At 34.1% G+C, this 14,512-nt stretch overlaps 1 pseudogene; it reads right to left on the reverse strand.

Moving 5' to 3' along the window:
• On the reverse strand, positions 1-11,065 carry LOC117238847 (annotated as a pseudogene).
• Positions 11,066-14,512: the final 3,447 nt, after the last annotated feature.

Consider the following 14,512-nt stretch of genomic DNA (forward strand, 5'->3'; position numbering starts at 1 on the left):
CTAATGTGGAATTGTACGCCTTGGTCTGGCTTCATCGTCCGATGTGTCGTCGTCAGATTTACTGTGCAAAACAGAAGTGGACCTTACTGTTTGGAGCTATATTTTGGATAAAATATCGAATGAATAATAGCTTGTGTTTTTATAACAGAAGAATACTTTGATACTGTTTGTAATGTTACCTGCGATGTCATCATCTGAGTCTCCTTCTTTTGTTTCGCTAATAAGATTTTTTTTTGCTTTTTCGACAGATCTTCGTGCCAGTTTTTGAACAATGGCTTTTTCTGAAATTTTTTCTTTTTCAAAGGCCTCGATTCTCCTTCTTACGGGCACATTTTTCTTCATTTCATTTTGAATGTCCTGTTTCGTCATGTTTCTATTAGACATTTCACCTTCTGCGAATAATTCTTCCAACTCGGTGAGTCCAATCGCTTGATTCAGCTGCTGAACCTCCTCCTGCAGAGTTATTGGCGACCGTGATGTAAATTTAGGTTCATTATTTTTTCCTATACTACTAGCCAAGTTTTTATTAATTACTACCGTTTCGTTTGATTTTATTGGTAATAAAGGTTCTACAATTGCGGTAGCGTCCATCATCTTTTGCGTATAAGTAGAATTGATGTCCATCGTGGAATTCATAAGAGGAGTAAATTTCTCAAGTGCATCCTCGCATATTGAAGGATCTTCAATATCATTTCTTGCTGATGGAATTACTCTATCATCAATAATATTAGAATATTTACCCTTCGTGTTTTCACTCCGTGAAAAAGTTCTCTTTATATTACTATCTCTTGTTGTCATTGAAGACTTTAATGGTTCAATCCTTTCTGGCTGTATTGCATCTTCTTTTGAAATTGTTTCGCTTAAAACATTCTTTTTTGTTTTACTATGTTTTGTAGGACCTTTTGTGTTTTTTTCATCTGAACTACTTCTAGCACTTTCCTTTTTTTTAGGTCGGCCTCCACGTTTCCTCTAAAAATTTAGAATATATTTAACAACGTTATAGTAGTATTTATATACACAATGTACATACAATTGTATAAGCAATTAGATTTTGACGCATTAATTAACCGATATCAAACATTATTGGGTACTACATATAAGGGTTAGTATTGATTAGTAACATAAGATATGGGGTAAGATTAAAAGTATTAAATTTCATCATAATATGACACAAACATTTACATTACTGTCATCATCAAGAGTTAGCCTTCGTAATTTTGTAACAAGTGACATTGACTGCTGCTTTTTAATATTAATTGCAGCTTTTATTGCAGCCTTTCTTTTTGTTCGGTCAATTGTTGTTTCCAGCACATCCCCTGTATTTACATCTTTATTTTCTGTTTTATCATGTACTGCTGAATCTGTTACTGTATTATCAGTATTGATAATATCATTTTCTGGGATAGTCTCTTTACGGCGATAACCTTTTTTCTTCAAAACTTTCGGCCTCTTTGTAGTTGAAGGGCCAGGGACTGATTGTGGTATTTCAGCAATTAAACCATGTAAATAATCCAGTGTCTTCAAGCTGGTTGTTAATATATTTTTTAACATCCAAGGAATAATTATGTATATTCGATATATCTTTGGTAATCATTTCTTTAATCTCCTTCTTTGATCCAGTATCCATATTTAAAATCTACGAATAAATGATATATATTTAATATATACATTAAACTATACTTTTTAATAATACATACCATAATTTAATATTATGGTTGAAATTATGACGTATATAGCAATTAATACATACACATGTGTTTAGATCTATTAAATTAAAAAAATATATATATATATGAAACAATAATAAAATAATGAAGTAACATTGAGAATAGAATCTAGTTTAATTACACATATACACCCTTTTAACAATTCCGTTCTTATAAATTTTATTAAATTTACAGTGAAGCTTACAATTACACTAATGCCAATGAATATTAACGTATGCGTTTATTATTACACTAAATAAAAATGAAAGTAATGCAATGAAAAATACAATATACCTTAATGGAAATAAAATAAGTAAATAGCGAAGTATTTATTAATATTATTATATAGCATTATATTATATTATTATAATATTTATTAATATTTACTTACCTTTTACGTTTGCACAAAAACTATAAAATTTTAAATATAAAGAGAGATTTATAACAGAGATAAAGCAAGTCACAGAAATTAGTGTCTTTCAATGGCAAAAATGCGTTAAAGGAAGTGAAACGATAATCTCCGTCTCGCGTCACAAGCGGAACTGTGTCAGTTTTGCTCCTTCAAAGTACACGTAGCGGTACATGAGCTAGAGAACATTTCAAATCATGTTGTTGTTTTTTTTGCTTCGGAGTATCAAGATCGTGAGGACATACATAATATATTAATAAATAAACTCCGGGCAAAACAATGTCGCCGTTACGTTACCGTCGAACCGTCGAACAAAGACGAATTTGAATTCTCCGACTCTCCCCCGATCTGTTTATACTATACCAGTTTAAACGGACGCAATCGTAAAGAGTTCACGAGAGTTATGGATCAGTATCTACGAGTATCTACCGTCTTTGCGAACATTATCTATAATTATTTATTTAATCATTTGAAAATATACTTGAAGGTTTCAACAACGAGCAATCTTGTCTAATAAATCTCACGATCAACCATCCTCTACACACAAGTCCTCTGAAAACATAACGACTTTTCAGTTCAATTTGAATCGTTGCGTTCAACGCCATCAGGGTGTCCTGCATAACGCGGGCATCCGACTAGGTGCTGATACCACATACAAGAACAAGTCGAATATGTGAAATAAAGCTTTTTAGCTTAAGGTCCCGTTTTGAAAAAAATACAGTTTGAACATGTTCGGTTGGCAGTTGGCTTAATACACGCGTATGATAAATAACAAGATTTATTACATGATTTTACAAAATTTGTTAAAATTGATTAAGAAGTTACTTTCAAGAAGTAATATTTACATAATTGTAAATTGAACCCTATGTTTAACAAAATTAGGCATTCTTAAGTATTTGTTATTGTAAATTACTATTATGCTTCGCCAAGTGTGATTGGCGATTTCTGGAACACAGCGTCCATCGATGTCTTCAATGAAAGAACATGTCAAACGTGACAATGACAAAATTGTATGTGGCAAAACTGGATACCTCAATGTTATACAGTGTGTCAAGAAAGTGTTTGTTGTCATCTTATGTCTTTGGGAGGTAATTCTACACCTTCGGATTTGCGAAGATCTGTTGAAAAAGAGGATCACAAAATTGACCTCGAGCATTCTATTGCACGTATTGCGTGTTTGTGCGCGTATTTATCCATCGATGTATTGCAAAGAACAGTTTGTCCAATAGGGGTTTCACACGCAGCAATGGGAAAAATAATACTCTCACCCTGAGAGAATTGACCGGCGAGGGCGCGGCAGAGGCCATGGAAGCGCTTCGGTGAGGCGCGCTAGGTCCGTCGCGCCCCCCGGTGGGGTGCAAACTTAGGCGCTGGCAACTCAGCGCCCCGGGGCAGCAAATCAGCCCGGCAGGGGAACCGGACTGTCTGGCACGGCGGCTCCGGCGACGAGGCGCGGTGTGACGTGGACGCATATCGCTCCATTAGGGGGTGTATTGAGCGCGGGGGGGGGGGTGTATCCCTCACACCAGTTCCCGGGCCCCTCTAGATCGCTGCCGGGACGGTCATCATGGAGGTTTTAGTCCGTTGGCGTCCGCCACTACCACGCCGCTTTTTCCCAGAAGCGACCTGGTGTCCTCCACGTTAATAAAAAAAAAAAAAAAAGTGGGAAAAATAATACGCCAAAAAGGTGTACGTTATAAGGTTCGCCGTGTGCGAAATTATGTCGTTTGACGAATATTCGATGGTTAGCCGCTAAGAAAATTATAACGCAATCCTTGGAAATATCTTGTTTACGGATGAGAGCGATTCTTCCGATAGCAATATTCTCGATCGTCAGACTGCCAAGATTTAGGCTTGTGAAAGTTCTCACATTATGATACAATGATACAGAGATTCAAGCAGGCTCGAGCAAGTTTGATTTATTCCACAGCTCGCTTTAACGTGTAGATAAAATCAATTTGAAAATGGAATAGATATCATATGTTCGCGAGCAGCCAGAAAACAACACTGACGTTATTTCGTATCGCATCTGACTTTAAAAACGAACATAAAATGAAAATAAACGGTTTTTCATACAAAAATGCATACTTGTTACGATGCATCGTGAGTAGCAGAGTAACGCATATGTTCGTGTATTACAGCATGAACGTATTAATGAATAAATAATATATATATATTAAATTAAAATTTTTAATATTTTTATAATTTAATAATAATAATAATTACTATATTTATATAAGTATTATAAATAAAATATTTATAATAATATTATTAATATCTTTTTATTAGAACTATATAATTTATATATAACTATAAAATATAATTTAAAAATTTTTAATATTTTTATAATTTAATAATTATATTTATTTAAATATTATAAAAAAATATTTATAGTAATATTATTAATATTTTTTTATTAATATTAAAAATACAATCTTAAAATTTTTAATATTTTTAATTTTATAATATCATTAATATTTTTTATTTATATTAATATATAATTAAAATTTTTGATATTTTATAATTTAATATATATATATCATAAATAAAAAATTTTTAAATTATATATTATACAATTTATATTATAGTAATTTCCATTTTTTCAAAATAAAAAAAATTGTATATTAAACAATTTAAAAATAAAGGGTAGAATATTTAAGTATTAATATTTTATAATTTAATTTTATAGATAATTAAATATTTATAGTAATATTATTATTTTTTATTAATATTTTAAAATATTATATATATATATATATATATATCTATGTCGGGTTAACATTAGAATTTAAGGCGTGTAACGATTCTTCGTTTGAATTAGCCATCGTTTTATGAAACAGAGATTATATTTACGCGAATATACAAGATTTTACAAAATATTATGAATATTGAGTTTAATGAATGATAAGATTAACAAATGATAAGTTTAACTAATGATTCCAAACGAATCCACGGTCAACGGGATAACTCTTTACTATGCGTAGAATAATTTAAACACAAAAAAAATACGATTGCTGAGGCACTCGGTAAATTGCTCGATGTATCACTTTCCAAGGCGATCACACGAATGAATATCTGATGAAAATCTTTTTCGCTGTACGACTGCATTTTGTTCGTTATATGCTCGCTGGATGCATCGAGAAGCTTCCAATCGCCGCTGCTAGGCAGACTCTGCCAAGAGTTTGTTGTATACTCTTTGGAAGCATCGAGAAAGATCCAAACGTCGTTGCTAGGCAGCCTCTGTCTGGAGTCTGATTCCTAATACAACGTGTGTCCCATTATATCGACATCTCCAAAGTACAATTCTATGTGATTTCTAGGGAGAACAATACAACCGATCCACACCTTCGTCAGGCAAAACGTTTATCCCGTGACCGCGGCTACGCTCGGCGACCAGCTGCCACCTCGAACCCACCCTCGCCATCACATATATCGAACAATTACAAATGACAACAATTGCTTAATTACAGCTATGACAAAATCCAGGCTAAAGCACCAGAAGACTCTCGCAAAATTGCAAAGGGAAGGCTCCGGTTTTCCTTTCATCTCCGACACGTTCTTTTGTGATCCCGTTGGCCGCGGATTCGTTATCGGGCCTGAGACCATCGTCACTAGTGTCGCGAGTGCCAATTGTCGTGATCAATTGTCAAGACTGTAATAACTCTATTATTGTAATAAACTACACCTGCGTGTACCCTACCAATGGCTAATTCCCGTGAAGATTCATTTGACGCCCACAACCCTACTCCCAGTGCTAATCCGACATACATATTAATATTTTTAAATATTTTTTTTTTAATATTCAAAAATTTTTTAAATTTCCCTAATATTTTCAATATTATGCTCTAAATGTATAAGCTATTTAAATTAAACAAGTTCATCTTTCTCTTTATTTAATTTAAATATAAATTAGTAATAATAATTAAATAATTAATTATAAATATATTTATAATCAAATTATTATTATTAATATTAATAAATAAATATATATTAATAATAAATAAGAAATTTTTAATCTAAAATGTATTTCTAATAAATCACAAACATATCCTATAATCTTTCCTGTAAATGTTTCAACTAAACATTTTTCAAAATAAAATTCATAATAAATTATTTTATTTGTTAAATAACTCATTATAAACTTATAAAAAAATTCTATTATAAAAAATCTTTTGATAAATATTAATTTTTTTCAAATAAATATTTAATATTAAAATTGAAAATATTAACCCCAATAAAATTATCTTAAACACAAAATACTTATAAATAAAAATCAAATTAATATTTAAATGATAAAAAAATAAATTAAAAATAAATTTTCTTAAAATTAATATAATAATTAAAATTATTGATATAACCCTAGCTATAATCCAATCTTCATTTAAATTTATTAAATTTATTTTATAATTATTCATTATCATTATATATATTGAACGAAAAGAATAAGATACAGTAAAAATAGTTCCAAAAATTAAATTTATTGTACTAAAAATTCTTTTCATATTTAAAAAATAATATTCAACAATTAAATCTTTAGAATAAAATCCTACTAAAAACGGAAATCCACATAATATTAATAATGAAAATATTATTAATAATCCTTTTATTGGATATAAATAAAATATACCAGAATAAAAACGAAAATTCTGAATACCATTTATATAATGAATAAATCTTCCAACACACATAAATATTATAGATTTAAAAAATGCATGAATAAATAAATGTAAAAATGTTAAATCTGTTATTCCTAAAGAATAAATTCTTATTATAAGACCTAATTGACTTAATGTTGATAAAGCAATAATCTTTTTAAAATCTATTTCAAAATTAGCTATAACTCCTGAAACTAATATTGCTATTCTTGAAATTATTAAAATAAATCTTTTATATTTAAAATCAATTATTATCTCATAATTGATTAATAAATAAATTCCAGCAGTAACTAAAGTTGATGAATGAACTAATGAAGACACAGAAGTAGGAGTAATTATTGCAGCTGGTAATCACATCATAAATATTAATTGTGCACTTTTTGTAAATACTATTAAAAAGAATATTAATAAAATTAATAAAACTATTTTATATAAAATTAAATTTCATGTACCAAAAATTACTAAAAAAGAAATAATTATTAATAAACTAGAATCACCTAAACGATTTAAAATTACTATAATTATTCCTGAATTAAATGATAAAAATTTTTGATAATAAATAATTAAACAATAAGAAATTAAACCCAGACCATCTCATCCTAATAATAAAGTTAATATATTAGGTCTCAAAATTTAAAAAATTATTGATATTAAAAACATTAATATTAAATAATAAAAACGATTAATTAAATATTTATTATTTAAATTTATATATCTAATTCTATATAATTAAATAAAAGAACTAATTAATATTACTAAAAATACAAATATTAATAATTTAAATCTAATCATAAAAATTGTTAGGGAAGTGATACATTTACACTGTACATGAGAGTGTGTGTGTAAGGGTCAGAGGGCGTCCAGGTCTTAGTTGAGACAAAAGACTGCCGTTAAAAGATTCTGTATAGTCGGTTGGCGACCAGCGTGCGTGCAAGACGTTCTTCAGAGTGTAATATAGATGTATAGCTATTGTGTGTGAAATATAGTCAATTATTTGTATTACCAAATCCTCGAATTTCCTTAATAGATTCGTATTTCAATTATGATCGTTATTACAAAATTTATTAGAAACTGACAAAGTAACGATACAGAATGTTATAACACAACAGAATAGAATGTCGAGTACTGACTTGGGAGGTTTTTTTATATCAAGGGGTTGGCTCCTGTGGAGGGGTTATCGTTGGATGCCGGTCACATAGGGATCCTGTTACTGCTTAGTTACTGTTTCGATGGCTAAGGTATGTGAGATATGATTATCCTATTGCTGCATTCCCGGGGCCACTGTGACACTAGAGACGTTGTCTGTGTTTTACGAATTGGAGACATTATTTTGAGAATGGACCCTGTGGTTATTTGGATTATTTTGATTTCCTTGTACTGTTTGGGAGTAGTATAGGAGATTGAAGTAGTAGTGAATTTCGGAAGAGTGGGTATTTGATTGGTTGTCTCTTTGGCTCTAAGCTTGGGATTCTTATTTATACATAAGGTTTTGTAGGCTGAGCGGCCTTTGTAGTTAGCAGAATGGTCACCTTGACAGTGGATGCACTTCGTTGGGGTTTCCGGTGATTTAGTGCACTGGTCAGTGGGGTGTGTACCTGCACATTTAACGCAGCGGATTTATATGCAATCGCTTCCTCTGCAATGTTTGTATTTTTCAAAGCTTTTGTTCGTGCAATAGCTCTAGTGTTTTGTTCTCGTGTTTTCGTTCTAGTTATCCTAGTTGAACAAGTTTTGAAGTGTCCGTGCCTGCCTGTTCAAGTGGATCGAATAGAGCATTCTCTCTTCCTCCGAAGATGGTTGTATTTCATCTTCACTCAATATGTTGCGTCGTGCAACACTCTATCTGGACCCGGCCATACACCACGGGCCAGACAGGCCCCAGATGTCCGCTCATTCTTACGGCGTACTCTCAATAACCTTAAGCACCCGTCATAAATCCCACTAATTTGCTTGCTAAGGTCCTTCAGACCCAACAAACATCTGTTTTCTGAATCATTTCTAAAGATTATTGTCTACCACGGCTTGACAAGGGAAAGTTGGGTTTTCCCACGTACGATGCTTCCTAATAACAACTTTCTATCGAGAGCAGCTAAGACCCTTCCTAGTCCACCAACCTTCGTTTAACCAATTAACAACAAATCCGATGGTCCCGTGCGCTAGACACACGCATCCTTAGCTTTCCTCCGCTACAGCATCGTCACCGAACATCACTGATTCTTCAACCTTCAAACATACAACATCCTTCGACCGGGTCTACACCCGAAGATCAGTCAGTCACTTATCTTATACATACGCACCAGCGTAACTATCTTCTTCACAAAGTTGTTGGAATAAACTGTCATTCACACCTTGTTACATCAGTGTCATATTCAATTAATCACCTCTATTATCCTAATCAAAATAGGGGATCGATCATTTCGTGGCGTCGATTATCTAATCGTGACGGGAATTTACGACTCCCGTTGGCGTGCTTCCTCGCGATCGCGTCTCTCCGCGATCGAAACACAATGTCATAGATCTGTTTTGCCGCTTTTTAATTTCTTGTTTCTGAATATTTGCTTGAAACTTTTTCACTTCAGGGAATGACTCATCTTCTTCTTTTAGCTGATGCATCTTCGTGTTTTCACTCTGTAAAAAAGTTCTCTTTCTATTACTATTTCTTGTTGTCATTGAACACTTTTCTGGCTGTATTGCATCTTCTCTTATAGAAAGATGATCCTGTAAATGTGTCTGTGAAGTACCCGCGATCTTCCTTGAAATTGTTTCGCTTAAAACACTTTTCTCATTTACTATGTTTTGTAGGGCTTTGTGTTATTTCTTCTTCTGAGCTACTTCTAGCACTTTTCCTTTTTTTTAGATCGGTTTTCACGTTTCCTCTAAAAATGTAGGATATATTTAATTACGTTATAATAGAATTTATATGCACAATGTACATACATTAAACGATTAGATTTCAACATATTAATTAACCGATATCTTTTAGGTATCATTATTAGATACTATATATAAAGGTTAGTATTGATCAGTAACATGAGATTCGGGGTAAGATTAAAGATATTAAATTTCATCATAATATGATACAAACATTTACATTACTGTCATCGTCACGAATTAATGGCCTTCGTAATTTTGCAACAAGTGACATTGACTGTTGTTTTTTAATATTAATTGCAGCTTTCCTTCAACCCTCTCTTTTTGCTCGGCTCTTCAAAACTTTCGGCGTAGTTGAAGTTGAAGGGCCAGGTTGTGGTGTTTGAGCAAAGTATCTCCAAAATGGTCGTTAACAGATTTTTTAACACCCAAGCAACGTATATTCAATATATCTTTGGTAATTAGTGCTTTAATCCGATTCTTTGATGTAGTACCGATATTCCTACAACCGATAAATCTACAAATAAATTCTTTATAAGTGTAGTATCGTGGAAAGAAGGGCCTATGGTGGCACTCGATAGTTAAATAGCACCACTCGACACTAACTAGTGTCGGACGACGAAGTGGTTAGCGCCTTAGGTTACGAACGTAGGAGTCCGATTTTTCTTCCACGGTACAAAAAATGAGGAAAAGAGCGGCCGTACCCAACAGCGACCTCTACAGCGCTGAGCACAGCTCAACGATACTACATAAGTATTTAATATATACATTAAACTATACTTTTTAATAATACATACCATAATTTAATATTGTGGTTGAAATTATGACATATGTAACAATTAATACAAACACTTAACTTAGAAGCATATGTAAATTATTTTTCAAAAAAATATTTATATGAAACAATAATAAAATAATGAAGTAACGTTGAGAATAAAATCTAGTTTAATTACAAATATATACACTGTTAACAATACCGTTCTTATCAATTTTATTAAATTTACAGTGAAGCTTACAATTACACTAATGTCAATGAATATTAACGTATATGTTTATTATTACACCAAATAAAAGTGAAAGTACTCTAATGAAAAATACAATACAATATACTTTAATGGAAATAAAACAAGTAAATAGCGAAGCATTTATTAATATTATTATACAGTACTATATTATATTATTATAATATTTATTAATATTTACTTACCTTTTACGTTTGCATAAAAACTACAAAATTGTAAATATCAACTTTTATAACAGAGATAAAACAAGTCACAGAAATTCGTGTCTTTCAATGGCAAAATGCGTTAAAGGAAGGGAAACGATAATCTCCGTTTCGCGTCACAAGCGGGACTGTGCCAGTTTTGCTCCTTGAAAGTACATGTAGCGGTACATGAGCTAGAGGACAATTCAAATTATGTTGTTTTTTTGCCTCGGAGTATCAATATCGTTAGGACATACATAATGTAGCAATAAATAAACTCCGGACAAAACTATGTTGCCGCTACGTGCAACTGTCGAACGAAGACGAATTTGAATTTTCCGATTCTCCTCCGACCAGTTTATACTGTACCAGTTTAAACGGACGCAATCGTAAAGAGTTATCGATCATGTAATGGATCGTGTTAGGATCAATAATTTAGAGAATACGAGAAATTGCTGCTGCAACGCCTCGAATATATTTAGAATAAATAAAATAAATACGAATAAATATAAATACCGTCGAGAGACGCTCGTACAAATGTATTCGCGAAGCTAGGGTATGGTCGCTTGTGAAAAACTCGATAACTATAACTCGGATGACTCGGATAATAACTCGTAGATATTGATCGATAATTCGTAGGTACTCGGTATATACAAACTCGCGATCACGTCCGTTTATTTATACTGGGGGGGGGGGGGGCGGAAAATTTGAATTCATCTTAGATCGACGATTGCCCATAACGGTGACTTTGTTTTGTCCGGAGTTTACCTATCGATATGTTTCGTGCGTCAAGGCGATGTCCGTGTTCCGAGGCACAACAACATGAGTCGCTCTCGATCCGCCACGTCCTATGACTCTACCGACTATCTACCGAGTATTGATCAGTTACTAACGAGTTATGAGCGAGCGGTTATACACTGTCTTAGCGAATCCGTTAATACGAGCGTCTTTGCGAACATTATCTGTTCTTATTTATTTAATCATTTTAAAATATACTTGACGGTTTCTACAACGGGCAATCTCGTCTAATAAATCTCACGATTAACCATCCTCTACACACAAGTCCCTTAACACATAACGACTTTTCAGTTCAATTGGGATCATTGCGTTTAACGCCATCTATTCGCCCGGGTGCGCCATTTTTCTCTAGAATATAAATTGTACCGCATGCTTGAAATAGCCAGCCATGTTGATATGGAAGAGGAGGCGAAAGTGGAGCATATTGTAGAAGGAATAGTAGATGAAGAAAACAATAAGTCTACTACATCCATTAAAAAATTGAGGAAGAGATTAATCATGTACGAGGAATAGAATTATCGCAGAGCAAAATTGATTGTGAAGCTAGCCAAAATTGAAAGGAGCAGGAAGCCCAGTCAATCTGGAGATATGAAGAAGACGAGATGTTACAATTGCGGCGACGAAGAATATGAGTGTGCAGAGTGCCCGAATAGGTCGAGAGGACCCAAGTGCTTTAAGTGTAGAGAGTACGGACACATCGTATCGAAATGCGACAATACCGATACCGGTAGCGAACTAACTTTAATGAGAGCGAATCAGTATGTGAAAATTGGAATCGGGTTCGGAAGAAATTGTACACTCGAAGAATTTTCAACGAATATTGTGATAGATGATGAGTCGTACGTTGTAACGATACATGTAGTTTCAGATACCTTGATGCAACACTCGTTCATAATTGGCACATACTTCCTGAATACCGTCGAATTAAACATAAAGGACGGAAATGCTTCTATTCGTAAAGTAGAGAAAAAAGATTGTAATAGACACCCGGAGGTGTTTAAAGTAGATATAGAAATGCGGCAAGACAAAGTAATTGATCAGTCTTAATCCGACTTTGCAAATCCGATCGTAGTTGAAAAAAGGAACGGATCTCTTCATGTTGCTATCGAGGAGAATAGTAGAGAATGTACGGCAGTTGTAGTTACCATGAGTCCTTATCTCGAGGACACCGTCGTCATGAAACAAAAATTTGTTAGATGAACCGGTTTTGTTGCGTGAAGAGGGAAAAATGCTATTACGCGTACCCAGAGAGATCCGCGTCTCTGGGTTATGTAGGACTCGGCAGGTGACATCGCCATACGCCCTAAAAACCCCTCGATCCTTTATTTGATTAGACACGGACAATCCCGGCATAGCCGATCAGCATTCATCAGGGTTGTCATTAACCGCGTCTCCGAATATTTAACGTTGCATGCTGGTACCGCTCCTCCTCTTCGCTGACCCCATAGCCATTTCCATTTCTCTTCTGTAATTTATTATCGATTTGCAGAACGCTTTGAGCTTTGTCCAGTATTCGTCCTTGGTAACCACGGTGTCCACCAAGTTGTCCACACTTATCCTGAGACCCAGGAAATTCTCGAGTTGGATCGTTATGTTCATTAGGTCCATTTAGGATACACGAACAGGACGTGTTCTGCATCGTCGTTCGGGTCACCACAATCCCTACACTTAGTGTCGACCCCCTTACCGATCCTCTTTCTGTAGCTGTTGAAGATACCATGCCCCATTAACATTTGCATCGTAAAGTAATCGATGTCTCTCCTTTTCTTGGCGAATATAGACGCATTACCTATCAACTTTCTAGTAAAGTTGTTCTCTTTGTAATTGCCCTATTCCGCTTGTCACTCCATTAGGGCTTTCTTCCTTATGTCATCCAGTTCTTCTGTTAACATGATGTATCTATCGATCACTTCACCTTCAACAGCTAAGCTCTTATAAATCTTCATTCTCTCGTATGATTCTTTCAACATCCTAGCTTTAATGTTGATCGGTAAGTTGCCGGTCAATACACAAAGCACCGCATGAGATACAGTGCGGTAGGCTGTAAATGTAATGCACAGGGCAGTACGTTGGGTCCTTTTTATAATCTTCCTGTTCTTCTCATAGTTCATTGCATCAGCCCACACAGGCGCACCATATGTCACGATGGGTTCCCAAACATTGTAATAGAGCCTGCGCGCCAAGCCAGGCGGACCATTGATATTCGGCAGAATTCTTAGGAAACTAAAGTCCTTCAAACAGACAAACAGTCTTTGTCCCAACTACGGAAAGATAGGGGAAACCTATTGTTACGCCATGCAGCTTACCATAGGTCATATTCTTAACTGTCGATCGCGCCACTATAATGTTGCAGACGGATCGTCGCGTCTGCCCGGCAAACAAACATTGTAGTGGCAAGCGCGTGGTTCATTAAGCAGGGCGACTTCCAGAAACGTCGACTCGTGGCCGTTATTTTACCTCGCGTAAAAGAATGTGGCGTGATCCGAACGTAGTGAGGGTCGCATTCCAGAAAAAACGAAAAAAAATCGAAAGGCGTTCAGAACTTTTCGAGAAGTCAAACCGTCAACACATCTGATACGTCGCGCATTACTTATCAATCAAAACGCAGTTACATTTTTTTTGTTCCTTTTATATCTTTCTAGTTAATAAGTTGTTGAAATAAGCATTAATTTATTTGTGTTAATTCTGTGGAATTTCATTGAACTACCCTTATTATCATAATCGAAATAAGGGGATCGATCAGTTCGTGGCGTCGATTATTTAATCGTAACGGGAACTTACAGCTCTCGTCGACGTGCTATCTCGCGATCGCGTCTCTCCGCGAACAGTCGAAACGCCTATTTTTTAACGAACGACGTCTCCCACTAGA

The sequence above is a fragment of the Bombus vosnesenskii genome, unplaced genomic scaffold, assembly GCF_011952255.1.
Source record: "Bombus vosnesenskii isolate JDL3184/JDL3185 unplaced genomic scaffold, Bvos_JDL3184-5_v1.1 scf7180000013642, whole genome shotgun sequence".
NCBI classification, from domain to species: Eukaryota; Metazoa; Arthropoda; class Insecta; order Hymenoptera; family Apidae; genus Bombus; species Bombus vosnesenskii.